Genomic DNA, 13,315 nt, shown 5'->3' with positions numbered 1-13,315 from the left:
CAGTTCCCGGAACTGCAGGAGTGGGAGGAAGAGGCATATGGATTCCCCATGCAGGTAAATCCAGGATCTTGGGAGACGGAAGGTTTGGGTAGGTCAGGGTGGGGTGGGTTTTAAGGCTGCAGGTGGGTAGGAAGGGAGGGGGCTGTTGGATCTTCGGGGTGAGAGGGAATGGGGGTGCCCCAGGACCAGCTAAAGGACAGCTAAAGGACAGTAGCGAATCCTACTTCCTTCCTGCCCACAGAAGATCTTTTTTTAAAAAGCAGGCTGCCCACTCCTGTCCTACTGCCCATGCCAAATGTTGTATGGCACGGGCAATGTATTATCGGGATCAGCTGGCTTGATAACAAATCTACTTGACCCTTGATTATGTACTTGAATGTGGTGGGTGGGCTGCCAATTTTGGCAGTCGCCCACCTTCCGTATTATGGAGATGAGTTTGGGGGTGGGCAGGAAGGTGGAGGGGAGGGCAACTTCCATCTTTTAGGTGCCCTCTCCTGACCAGTGTGCACCTGGTTGGGGCATGTAAAATACAACTCAAGGGGTAAGTGTAATGAAAGAGCACTGAGGATAGATATTAGTAGAGATGATATGGAATCCCTCTGGGTCGAGTTAAGAAATATCAAGGGGCAGAATACATTTGGAGGGGTGGTACACAGACCACCAAACTGCAGTGGTAATGTTGGGAATATGTGATAATGTATGATAATGGAACATCTGTGATTATGGGTGACTTTAATCTGCATATAGATTGGGTGGCTCATATTAGTCACAGTACAATAGAGGAGGGATTTCTGGAGTGTGTACGAGATGGTATCCTGGACCAATGTGTTGAGGAACCAACAAGGGAACAGGCCATCTTGGACTGGGTGTTGTGCAATGAGAAAGGATCAGTTGGCAATCTAGTTGTGAGAGAACCCTTGGGGATGAGTGACCATAATATGGTAGAATTCTTTATCAAGATGGATAGTGAGGTAGCTGATTCTGAGACCAGGGTCCTGTACCTCAATAAAAGTAACTATGATGGTATGAGGCATGAGCTGGCTATGACGGACTGGGAAACATTACTGAAAGGAAGGGCAGGGGACAGGCAATGGCAGACATTTGAGAAACGAATAGGTGAATTCCAAAAGTTGTTTAATCCTATTTGGCGCAAGAGTAGAACGGGAACTGTGGTCAAACCATGGCTTACAAGGGAAATTAGAGATAGTATTAGACTCAAAGAAGAGACATACAAATTAGCAAGAAAAAGCAATTGACCTGAAGATTGGGAACAGTTTAAAATTTAGCAAAGGTAGACGAAGGCATTGATTAAGAAGAGGAAAATACAATTTGAAAGTTGACTAGCGGAGAACATAAAAACTGTCTATAAAAGCTTCTATAGGTATATAAAAAGAAAAAGATTGACAGTGATAAACAGGGGAATTCATAACAGGGAACAAAGAAATGGCTGAGGAACTAAATTTGTACTTAGTTTCTGTCTTCACAAAGGAAGACATGAATTATGTACCGGAAGTTTTGAGAAACACAAGTTTTAGTGAGGAGCTGAAGGAAATTCATACTAGTAAGGAACTAGTTTGGGGTAAAATAATGGGATTGAAGGCAGACAAATCTCCAGGGCCTGATAATCTTCATCCCAGAGTATTTAAGGAAGTGGCCCTAGAAATAGTAGATCCATTGGTGGTCATTTTCCAAAATTCTTTGAATTCTGGAAGGGTTCCTACAGATTTCAGGGTAGCGAATGTAACCCCGCTATTCAAAAAGGGAGGTAGAGAAAAAACAGGGAACTATGGACCAGTGAGCCTTCAGTAGTAGGGAAGTTGCTGGAGTCCATTATCAAGGATTTCATAGCACAGTATTTGTAAAGCAGACAAAGTCAGCATGGATTTGCGAAAGGAAAATGATGCTTGACAAATCTACTAGAATTCTTTGAAGATGCAACTTGTAGAGTTGACCAGGGAGAACCGGTGGATGTGGTTAGTTAGACTTTCAGAAGGTTTTACATAAGGTCTCACATAGCAGATTAATATGTAAAGTTAAAGACCATGGAATTACGGGTAGTGTCTTGAGATGGATAAAAAGCTGGTTAGCAGACAGGAAGCAAGACTAAATGGGTCCTTTTTCTGATCGGCAGGCAGTGACCAGTGGGGTACTGCAAAAATCTGTGCTAGGATCCCAACTGTTCACATTATATATGAAGGATTTGGACGAGGGAACTAAATATATTATCTCTAAATTTGCAGATGATACAAAGTTGGGTGGGAGGATGCAGAGATGCTTCAACAGGGTTTGGACAGGCTGAATGAGTGGGCACATGCACGGCAAATAAATGTGAGGTTATCCACTTCGGTAGCAAAAATAGGAAGGCAGATTATTATTATTGGAATGGTGTAAATTGAGAGAGGTGGATACTCAGCAAGACCTTGATGTCCTTGTGCATCAGTTGCTGAAAGTAAGCGAGCAGGTCCACCAGGCAGTAAAGAAGGCAAATGGTATGTTGGTCTTCATTGCGAGAGGATTTGAGTATAGGAATAGCGATGTTTTACTGCAATTTTATAGGGCATTGGTGAGGCCACACCTGGAGTATTAGATACAGTTTTGGTGTCCTTACCTGAGAAAGGATATTCTTGCTATGGAGGGAGTGCAGTGAAGGTTTACCAGGTCAATTCCTGGGATGTCGGGACTGTCAGATGAGGAGACACTACATTGGTTAGGGTTATATTCATTGGAGTTTAGAAGAGTGAGAGGGGATTTCATAGAAACTTACAAAATTCTAACAGGATTAGACAGGGTAGATTCAGAAAGAATGTTCCCGATGTTAGAGAAGTCCAGAACAAGGGGTCAAAGTTTGAGGATAATGGGCAAACCTTTTAGATTGAGGTGAGGAGAAATTTCTTCACCTAGGGAGTGGTGAATCTGTGGAATTCACTACCGCAGAAAGTAGTTGAGGCCAAAACGTTGTGTAATTTCAAGAAGGAATTATTGGACTGGATTGGATTTGTTTACTGTCACGTGTATCGATGTACAGTGGAAAGTAATTTTCTGCGAGCAGCTCAAACAGGTCATTTAGAACATGAAAAGAAAAGAAAAAGAAAATACATAATAGGAATAAGAGATGTAAGAAGAGGATCTGTTTGGGAGAGCTTGCAGAGTCGCCATGCTCCGGCGCCATCTTGCCATAGAATTCCATATAGCTCTTGGGGCTAAAGGGATCAAAGGATATGGGGGAAAGCGGGATCAGGGTACTGAACTTGTCCATCTACACCTCCAGCTGCCTTGGGAAAGCGGGCAGCATAATTAAAGACACCTCCCACCCGGCTTACTCACTCTTCCAACTTCTTCCATTGGGCAGGAGATACAAAAGTCTGAGAACACGCACAAACAGACTCAAAAACAGTTTCTTCCCCGCTGTTACCAGACTCCTAATCGACCCTCTCGTGGACTGACCTGATTAATACTACACTCCTGTATGCTTCACCCGAAGCCGGTATCTATGTATTTATATTGTGTACCTTGTATTGCCCTATTATGTATTTTCTTTTCTTTTCATGTACTAAATGATCTGTTTGAGCTGCTCACAGAAACATACTTTTCACTGTACCTCAGTACACGTGACAATAAACAAATCCAATCATAACGAATGACAGAGCAGGCTCGAAAAGCCGAATGGCCTCCTCCTTGCTTCTATTTTCCATGTTTCTATATTTCTATAAAGCGCACAGAGCAACAGCAAGATGTTCAGGTCTAAATAACCTTGAAGGGACATATGGACCCAAACATTAACTTCAGCTTCTCTCTCCATGGATGCTGCCAGACTTGCTGCGCTTATCCAGCAGTTTCTGTTGTTGTATCATTGACATACTTCACTTTTGAAATCAAGTGTATCGACAATCCCTCTACTTTTGAAAATGAAAAGTGTTGTGGCAATGTAAGGTAAGCGTATTGAGAAGTAATTAGTAAAGAGGGCTTGCTGTTCACGTCCCAGGCATTTCACCAAACCTTCCCTAAAATCTGAAGCCAAGGTGCCCCAGAGGGCCTGCAAAATTGGGATTCACCCATAAAAGCAATCAGATATGGAAGGGCTGAAATAATTTACGAAAAAACGAAATTGAAAAATACTCAATAAGGTGAAATGGAATCATTGACTGCTTTCCTCTGTGGAACTGTGTGTCAAACAGGATGAGGCATTAGGGGAAAAGCCATCTCTCGGATGCCATAACACAGCAAGACTGGGTACTGGTGAACAGCCATTACCTTTGCACTGTACTTCAGCACGAGCAGGGAGCAAGCCACATTTGCGTGAACCGTACGAATCATCACCTGTACCACCAAAACAGTCAGGAGAAAACTTTTTTTTTTAAACTAATTCCGGGCAAAAATAAAATTGGCTTTGAAAAATAACTGCGGTACCATGGCGACAATAAGGCTTGCCTGATTCACCTCTGGTTCCTTGCATTTATGAGGGTGGTTTTTGCCTATGGAAAGCTTCTGTTAGAAAGCAGACGCATCTGCTCCGTCACTGTTTAAAGGGATACTGGAATATCCTTTTTGAAAAAGATTTCCTGGCAAAACCCCTACTCATTTGTTTGCAAGTATCTGATATGATGGCACAAAGGATAATTCATGTACTCCTGACATTTACATGTGGATGTTATATGTGGAGAAAATGCATTTATCACTTTCTCCAAACAATCCTTTTGGCCAAACATATTTTCACCGTGAAATGCCTTTAATTATGTTGATACGAGCATCCCTTGGGGAGTTCTGCATAATGTGGCAGAAGCCTTCTCAACTCCCCAAATGGCCTCTTAATTTATTCCGTTTGATAAAAACTGCTGTTCGTTGATTAATTCCTGCTCAGCAATGGCCCTTGTTCGTTTTTTTTAATCTTCCACATTGACAATAATGAGAATTTGCCAAGGTTAGGAAATGGAAAACCATCTACATCATCAGCCAGGTGTCAGCATCAAGTGGTTCCAGGTCACACAAACCACGTCAGGTTCAGAGTAAGATTCTCTCAAAGCCGCCGCTCCAACAATAACCATGCACAGGGGAGCAACCCCTATTCCCACGACTGCGACACTTTTCCACTTCCTGCAATATCCACCTTGTCGGGACCACAGTGACTCCCAGTCTGACAAATTCAATTCTAAAGTTCTCATCTTTGTTTTCGAATCTCCTCATGGGCTCGCGCCCACCCCTCCTCCCGATCTCTGCATCCTTTTCCAGTCCTACAGCCCTCTGAGATCTCTCTGCTCTTTCAGCTCTGGCCTCTTGCACATTCCCAATTTTAATTGATCCACAAATTGCAGCCATGCCATCAGCTGCCAGAGCCCTTCGCTCGGGAATTCCCTCTCCGAACCTCACTGCCTCTCTCTCCTCCTTTAGATATCCCTTGAAACAACAACATCTCCTCCACGATAGCCCTCAATAGCGGGGCCCGGCAAGGCTGCGTACGTAACCCCCTTCTATATTCCCTATACACACATGACTGCGTGGCAAAATTTGGCTCCAACTCCATCTACAAGTTTGCTGGGAACACGACGATAGTGGGGTGGATCTCGAACAACAACGAGTCAGAATATAGAAAGGCGATAGAGAACCTAGTGGAGTAGTATAACAACAACAATCTCTCCCGCAATGTCAGCAAAACTAAAGAGCAGGTCATTGACTTCAGAAAGCAAAGTGCCGTACACACCCCTGTCAGCATCAACGGGGCCGAGGTGGAGATGGTCGACAGCTTCAAAGTTCTAGGTGTGAACATCACAAAAAATCTGTCCTGGTCCACCCACGTCGACACTACGACCAAGAAAGCACAACAGTGCCTCAGGCAACTAAGGAAATTCAGCATGTCCACATTGCCTCAAACCAACTTTTACAGGTGGACAAAAGAAAGCATCCTATCTGGCTGCATCACAGCCTGGTATGGCAACTGCTCGGCCCAAGGTCGCAAGAAACTTCAGAGTCGTGAACACAGCCCAGTCCATCACACAGACCTACCTCCCATCCATTGGCACTATCTACACCTCCCGCTGCCTGGGGAAAGCGGGCAGTATATCAAAGACCCCTCCCACCCAGTTCCTCACTCTTCCAACTTCATCCATTGGGCAGGAGATACAGAAGTATGAGAACACGCACAAACAGATTCAAAAGCATCTTCTTCCCCGCTGTTACCAGACTCCTAAACAACCCTCTTATGGACAGACATGATTAATACTACACTCCTGTATGCTTCATCCGTGTCTATGTATTTACACTGTGTACATTGTGTTGCCCTATTATGTATTTTCATTTCATGTACTAAATAATCTTTTGAGCTACTCGCAGAAAAATACTTCTCACTGTACCTCGGTAGACGTGACAGTAAACAAATCCAAATCCAAAATCCTTTGACCAGGTTTTTGTTCATGTGTCCTAATATCTCCATGGGCATTTTAGTGTCACATTTTGTTTGATAATGCTTCGGCGAAGAGCCTCGGAATGGTTTACTACATGAAAGGTGTGATAAAAGTGCAAGTTGTTTTGGCGTAGCCTGTCAACTTTTTTTTAGTGCGTTCACGCAGTGCAGATGTCCCTGTTTGGTCTCCGGACAATGAGGATTGTTAAAACAAATACTGCAGACTCAGGCAGCGTTGGCACTTGAGGGCAACAGCAGGCACAATTCCTCTGTCCGTGCTAACACCATGACTCACCTGATTTCAACACCATTTAAATTGGTCTTTTATGAATTGATAAATACTGTTGATATTGATAATATCATTTTTTGTTCGCAATCAGAATTGAGTACTTTTTAACAATTTCCTTGCCTTCTATCTATTCGTCTTCTGAAGAGGCTCGCGCCTCGGTGGCTCACCCCAAATGCCGATTCTTCATGCCTAGGTTTAGTTCGCAGGTTCCCTTGCTCTGTTTTACCATGGAGAGGTGAAGCTAGGTCACGGTGCAGCATCCACACATCGACACAAGGGGCCATAGGTCAACAGTCAGGAGTTGGAATCCTAGGTGATCTAAACCAGTGGCCAACCTGGGCAGCTCTGGTGCAGTCAGTTTTCATTTATTTACGGGATCTGGGTGTCGTTGGTTAGGCCAGCATTTATTGCCCATTGCTAGTTGCCCTTCAGAAGGTGGGGGTGAGCTGCCTTCTTGAACCGCTGCAGTCCCTGAGGTGTAGGTACATCCACTGTGCTCTGAGGAAGGGACTTCCAGGATTTTGATCCAGCGACAGTGAAGGAACGGTGATATATTTCCAAATTGGGGTGCTGAGTGACTTGGAGGGGAACCTCCAGGTGGTGGGGTTCCCAGGTATCTGCTGCACTTGTCCTTCTCGATAGTAGTGGTCGTGGGCCTGGAAGGGGCTGCTGAAGGAACCTTGGTGCGTTTTTGTAGTGCATCTTGTAGATGGTATACAGAGCTACCATTGTTTGCCGGTGGTGGAGGGTTTGAATGTTTGTGGAAGGGGGAAACAATCAAGCGGGCTGCTTTGCCCTGGATGGTGTCGAGCTCCTTGAGTATTGTTGGAGCTGCGCTCATCCAGGCAATTGGAGAATATTCCATTACACTCCTGACTTGTGCCATGTAGCTGATGGATAGGCTTTGGGAGGGCAGGAGGTGAGTTACTCGCTGCAGGATTCTGAGCCTTTGGCCTGCCCTGGTAGCCACAGCATTAATGTGGCTAGTTCAGTTCAGTTTCCGATCAATGGTAACCCCACAGGATGTTGATTGTGGGGATTCCGCGATGGTAATGCCATTGAATGTCAAGGCGTGATGGTTAGATCCTCTCTTGTAGGAGATGGTCATTGCCTGGCACTTGTGTGGAGTTAATGTAACATGTCCAGGTCTTGCTGTATTTGGACATTGACTGCTTCATTATCTGAGGAGTCGCGAATGGTGCTGAACATTGTGCAGTCATCTGCGAACACCCCCACAACTGATCTTACGATGGGAGGTAATTGGTGAAGCAGCTGAAGATGGTTGGGCCTAGGACATTACCCTGAGGAACTCCTGCAGTGATGTCCTGGATCTGAGATGATTGACCTCCAACCACCACAACCATCTTCCTTTGTGCCAGGTATGACTCCAACCAGCAGAGGGCTTTCCGCCCAATTCATTTTGACTCCAGTTTAGCTGGGGCTCCTTGATGCCATACTTGGTCAAATACTGCCTTGATGTCAAGGGCAGTCATTCTCAGAATCACAGAGTTAAACAGTGCAGAAGAGGCCCTTCGACCCATCGAACCTGCACCGGCGCATGAAAGGCCCTGAACTGCCCATCTATTCCCTCCTGCCAACACCTGGCCCATCGCCTTGAATGTTATGGCGTGCCAAGTGTTCATCCAGGTACTTTTTAAAGGATGTGAGGCATCCCGCCTCTCCCACCCTCCCAGGCAGTGCGTTCCAGACCGTCACCACTCTCTGGGTTAAAAAGTTTTTCCTCAAATCCCCCCTAAACCTCCCACCCCTCACTTTGAATTTGTGTCCCCTCATAACTGACCCTTCAACAAAGGGGTACAGCTGTTCCCTATCCACCCTGTCCATGCCCCTCACAATCTTGTGCAGCTCAATCAGGTTACCCCTCAGTCTTCTCTGCTCCAGAGAAAACAACCCAAGCCTATCCAACCTCTCTTAATAACTTAAATGTCCCGTCCCAGGCAACATTCTGGTGAATCTTCGCTGCACCCTCTCCAGTGCAATTACATCCTTCCTATAATGTGGTGACCAGAATTGCACACTGTACTCCAGCTGTGGCCTCACCAAAGTTCTAAACAGTTCCATCATGACCTCCCTGCTTTTGTAATCTATTGCCAATTTTTGATTGATAAAAGCGAGTGGCCCAGATGCCACCACCCTATTAACCTGACTTTCTGCCTTCAGAGATCTGCAGTCAAACACACCAAGGTCCCTTTGTTCTTCGGAATTTCCCAGTGTCAGACCTTGCGTAGTATACTTCCTTGTTAAATTACTCCCTCCAAAGTGTATCACCTCACACTTTTCAGCATTACATTCCGTCTGCCAATTATCCGCCCATTTGACCACTCCGTTTATATCTTCCTGTAACCCAAGACACTCAGCCTCACTGTTAACCACCTGGCCAATCTTTGTGTCATCCACAAACTTACTGATCCTACCCCCACATAGTCATCTATGTCAATTATATAAATGACAAACAATAGGGGGCCCAGCACGGATCCCTGCGGTACACCGCTGGTCACTGGCTTCCAGACACTAAAGCAGCCAAAGACCAAAGAACAAAGAAAAGTACAGCACAGGAAGAGGCCCTTCGGCCCGCCAAGCCTGCGCCAACCACGCTGCCCGTCTAAACTAAAATCTTCTGCACTTCCGGGGTCCGTATCCCTCTATTCCCATCCTATTCATGTATTTGTCAAGATGCCCCTTAAATGTCACTATCGTCCCTACTTCCACCACCTCCTCCGGTAGCGAGTTCCAGGCACCCACTACCCTCTGTGTAAAAAACTTGCCACGTACATCTACTCTAAACCTTGCCCCTCACACCTTAAACCTATGTCCCCTAGTAATTGATGCCTCTACCTTGGGAAAAGGTCTCTGACTATCCACTGTCTATGCCCCTCATACTTTTGTAGTCCTCAATCAGGTCGCCCCTCAAACTTCTTCGTTCCAGTGAGAACAAACCAAGTTTATTCAACCTCTCCTCATAACTAATGCCCTCCATACCAGGCAACATCCTGGTAAATCTCTTCTGCACCCTCTCTAAAGCCTCCACATCCTTCTGGTAGTGTGGCGACCAGAATTGAACACTATACTCCAAGTGTGGCCTAACTAAGGTTCTATACAGCTGCAACTTGACTTGCCAATTTTTATACTCAATGCCCCAGCCAATGAAGGCAAGCATGCTGTATGCCTTCTTGACTACCTTCTCCACCTATGTTGCCCCTTTCAGTGACCTGTGGACCTGTACACCAAGATCTCTCTGGCTGTCAATACTCTTGAGGGTTCTGCCATTCACTGTGTATTCCCTACCTGTATTAGACCTTCCAAAATGCATCACCTCACATTTGTCTGAATTAAACTCCATCTGCCATCTTGCTGCCCAAGTTTCCAAACGATCTGAATCCTGCTGTATTCTCTGACAGTCCTCATCACTATCCGCAATTCCACCAACGTTTGTGTCGTCTGCAAACTTACTAATCAGACCAATTACATTTTCCTCCAAATCCATTTATATATACCACGAACAGCAAAGGTCCCAGCACTGATCCCTGCGGAACACCACTAGTCACAGCCTTCCAATCAGAAAAGCACCCTTCCATTGCTATTCTCTGCCTTCTATGACCTAGCCAGTTCTGTATCCATCTTGCCAGTTCAGCTCTGATCCCATGTGACTTCACCTTTTGTACCAGTATGCCATGAGGGACCTTGTCAAAGGCCTTACTGAAGTCCACATAGACAACATCCATTGCCCTACCTGTATCAATCATCTTTGTGACCTCTTCGAAAAATTCTATCAAGTTAGAGAGACACGACCTCCCCTTCACAAAACCGTGCTGCCTCTCGCTAATACGACCCCTTGCTTCCAAATGGGAGTATATCCTGTCTCAAAGAATTCTCTCCAGTAATTTCCCTACCACTGACGTAAGGCTCACCGGCCTGTAGTCCCCTGGATTATCCTTGCCACCCTTCTTAAACAAAGGAACAACATTGGCTATTCTCCAGTCCACCAGGCCATCACCTGAAGACAGTGAGGATCCAAAGATTTCTGTCAAGGCCTCAGCATTTTCCTCTCTTGCCTCCTTCAGTATTCTGGGGTAGATCCCATCAGGCCCTGGGGACTTATCCACCTTAATATGTTTCAAGATGCCCAACATCTCGTCTTTTTGGATCTCAATGTGAACCAGGCTACCTACACACCCTTCTCCAGACTCAACATCCACCAATTCCTTCTCTTTGGTGAATACTGATGCAAAGTATTCATTTAGTACCTCGCCCATTTCCTCTGATTCCACACATAGATTCCCTCACCTGTCCTTCAGTGGGCCAACCCTTTCCCTGGCTATCCTCTTGCTTTTTATGTACGTGTAAAAAGCCTTGGGATTTTCCTATCATCACCCTCTGTCTCTCAGGGCTAAGCCAATTATGAATCCGCCTTATCAATTCACCCTGTATCCAATGTGCATTTGCCTTCTTAATAAGTTCCCATGTGGGACCTTATCAAAGGTTTTGCTGAAAACCATGAAGACCACATCAACTGCACTGCCCTCATCTATACACTTGGTTATATGCTCAAAGAATTCAATAAAATTTGTTAAGCATTAGCACCCTCTGACAAAGCCATGCTGACTATCCCTGATCAAACCTTGCCTCTCCAAGTGGAGATAGATTCTCTCCTTCAGAATCTTCTCCAGTAGCTTCCCAACGACTGACGTGAAACTCACTGATCTGTAGTTCTCTGGCTTGTCTCTACAACCTTTCTTAAATAGTGGCACCACATTAGCTGTTCTCCAGTCCTCTGGCACCTCCCCGTGGGCAAAGAGGAATTAAAAATTTGGGTCAGAGCCCAGGTAATCTCCCCCTCGCCTCCCACAGCATCCTGGGACACAATTCATGAGGGCCTGGAGATCTGTCCACTTTTAAGTCCGGCAAAACCTCCAATACCTTGTCACTCCCGATGACAATTTGGTCAAGAACCTCGCAGTCTCTCTCCCTGAGTTCCATAACTACCTCCTCATTCTCTTGGGTGAAGACAGATGTGAAATATTCATTCAACACGCTCCCAATGTCCTCTGGTTCCACCCACAGATTTCCCCCTTGGTCTTTAATGGGCCCTACCCTTCCCCTGACTATCCTCTTCCTATTGATATACTTATAGAATATCTTGGGATTTTCACTACTTTTTCCAGCCAGAGCTTTCTGACATCCTCTCTTTGCTCTCCTCATTGATTTCTTAAGCTCCATCCTGCACTTTCTGTGCTCCACTAATGCCTCTGCAGTCTTGCCCCCCTTATACTTGTTAAGAGCCTCTCTTTTACTGTCTCTGGTCATCTGTAGTTCCCTGTGTTTGTTATACCTTCCTATTACCCTGGAGGGAAAATATTGGGCCTGTACCTTTAAATGCCCCCACTGTTCTGCTGTAGGTTTCCCCACAAGTAACTCTTTCCAGTCTACCTTGGCCAGATCCTATCTTATTTTGTCAAAATCTACTCTCCCCAATCCAAAACCTTTTTTTGCAACTTGTCTATTTCTTTGTCCAAACAAACTTAAATTGCATCATGTTGTGGTCACTATCACTAAAATGCTCCCCCCACCAACAGATCAACCACCTGTCCAGCTTCATTGCCCAGAATTAGGTCCAACACTGCACCATCCCTTGTTGTATCCTCTACATATTGAGCTAAAAAGTTTTCCTGTATACATTTTCAGAACTCTACTCCATCTAAGCCCCGAACATGATGGCTATTCCAATTAATTTTGGGAAAGTTGAAATCAGCTAATCTAATTACCCTCTTATTATTTTTCCACTCCTCCACAAATTGCACACATATTTGCTCCTCAATTTCCCGCTGACTATCTGGGGGTCTATAATAAACACCTAGCAACGTAGCTGTCCCTTTTTTATTCTTAAGCACTACCCACAAAGCTTCATTTGATGCCCCCTCCAAGATATAATCTCCCTTTACCGCAGTAACTGCCTCCTTAACCAATAATGCAATGCCTCCTCCTCTTCTACCCCCTCCTCTGTCTTGCCTGAAGATTCTATATCCCGAGCTGCCAATCCTGCCCCTCACTCAACCATGTCTCTGTGATAGCTATTATATCATAACTACACACCCGTAACTCATCTGTTTTACCGTTAATACTCCTGGCATTAAAGTAGAGGCCATCCAGTCTTGTAGAGGCCATCCATGCCAGTGACTGATGGAAACGAGGCTATGACAGGTGAGAACTTTGAGATGATTGTAAGAACATAAGTAAGTACATAAGAACATAAGTACTAGGAGCAGGAGTAGGCCATCTGGCCCCTCGAGCCTGCTCCACCATTCAATGAGATCATGGCTGATCTTTTGTGGACTCAGCTCCACTTTCCACCCCGAACACCATAACCCTTAATCCCTTTATTCTTCAAAAAAACGATCTATCTTTATCTTAAAAACATTTAATGAAGGAGCCCCTACTGCTTCACTGGGCAAGGAATTCCATAGATTCACAACCCTTTGGGTGAAGAAGTTCCTCCTAAACTCAGTCCTAAATCTACTTCCCCTTATTTTGAGGCTATGCCCCCTTGTTCTGCTTTCACCCGCCAGTGGAAACAACCTGCCCGCATCTATCCTATCTATTCCCTTCATAATCTT

The 13,315-nt window shown here is 45.2% G+C and overlaps 1 protein-coding gene across 4 annotated transcripts in view; it reads right to left on the bottom strand.

Moving 5' to 3' along the window:
- The window catches only part of LOC140387417 (synaptic vesicle glycoprotein 2B-like), a 297,753-nt gene that overhangs the window by 85,858 nt on the left and 198,580 nt on the right, over positions 1–13,315 (bottom strand). The gene's annotated exons all lie outside the window — the stretch shown is intronic.

This window comes from Scyliorhinus torazame, chromosome 12 (assembly GCF_047496885.1).
Source record: "Scyliorhinus torazame isolate Kashiwa2021f chromosome 12, sScyTor2.1, whole genome shotgun sequence".
Classification (NCBI taxonomy): domain Eukaryota; kingdom Metazoa; phylum Chordata; class Chondrichthyes; order Carcharhiniformes; family Scyliorhinidae; genus Scyliorhinus; species Scyliorhinus torazame.
The sequence above is the reverse complement of the archived record's forward strand: the minus strand, read 5'-3'. Positions and strand labels throughout refer to the sequence as shown.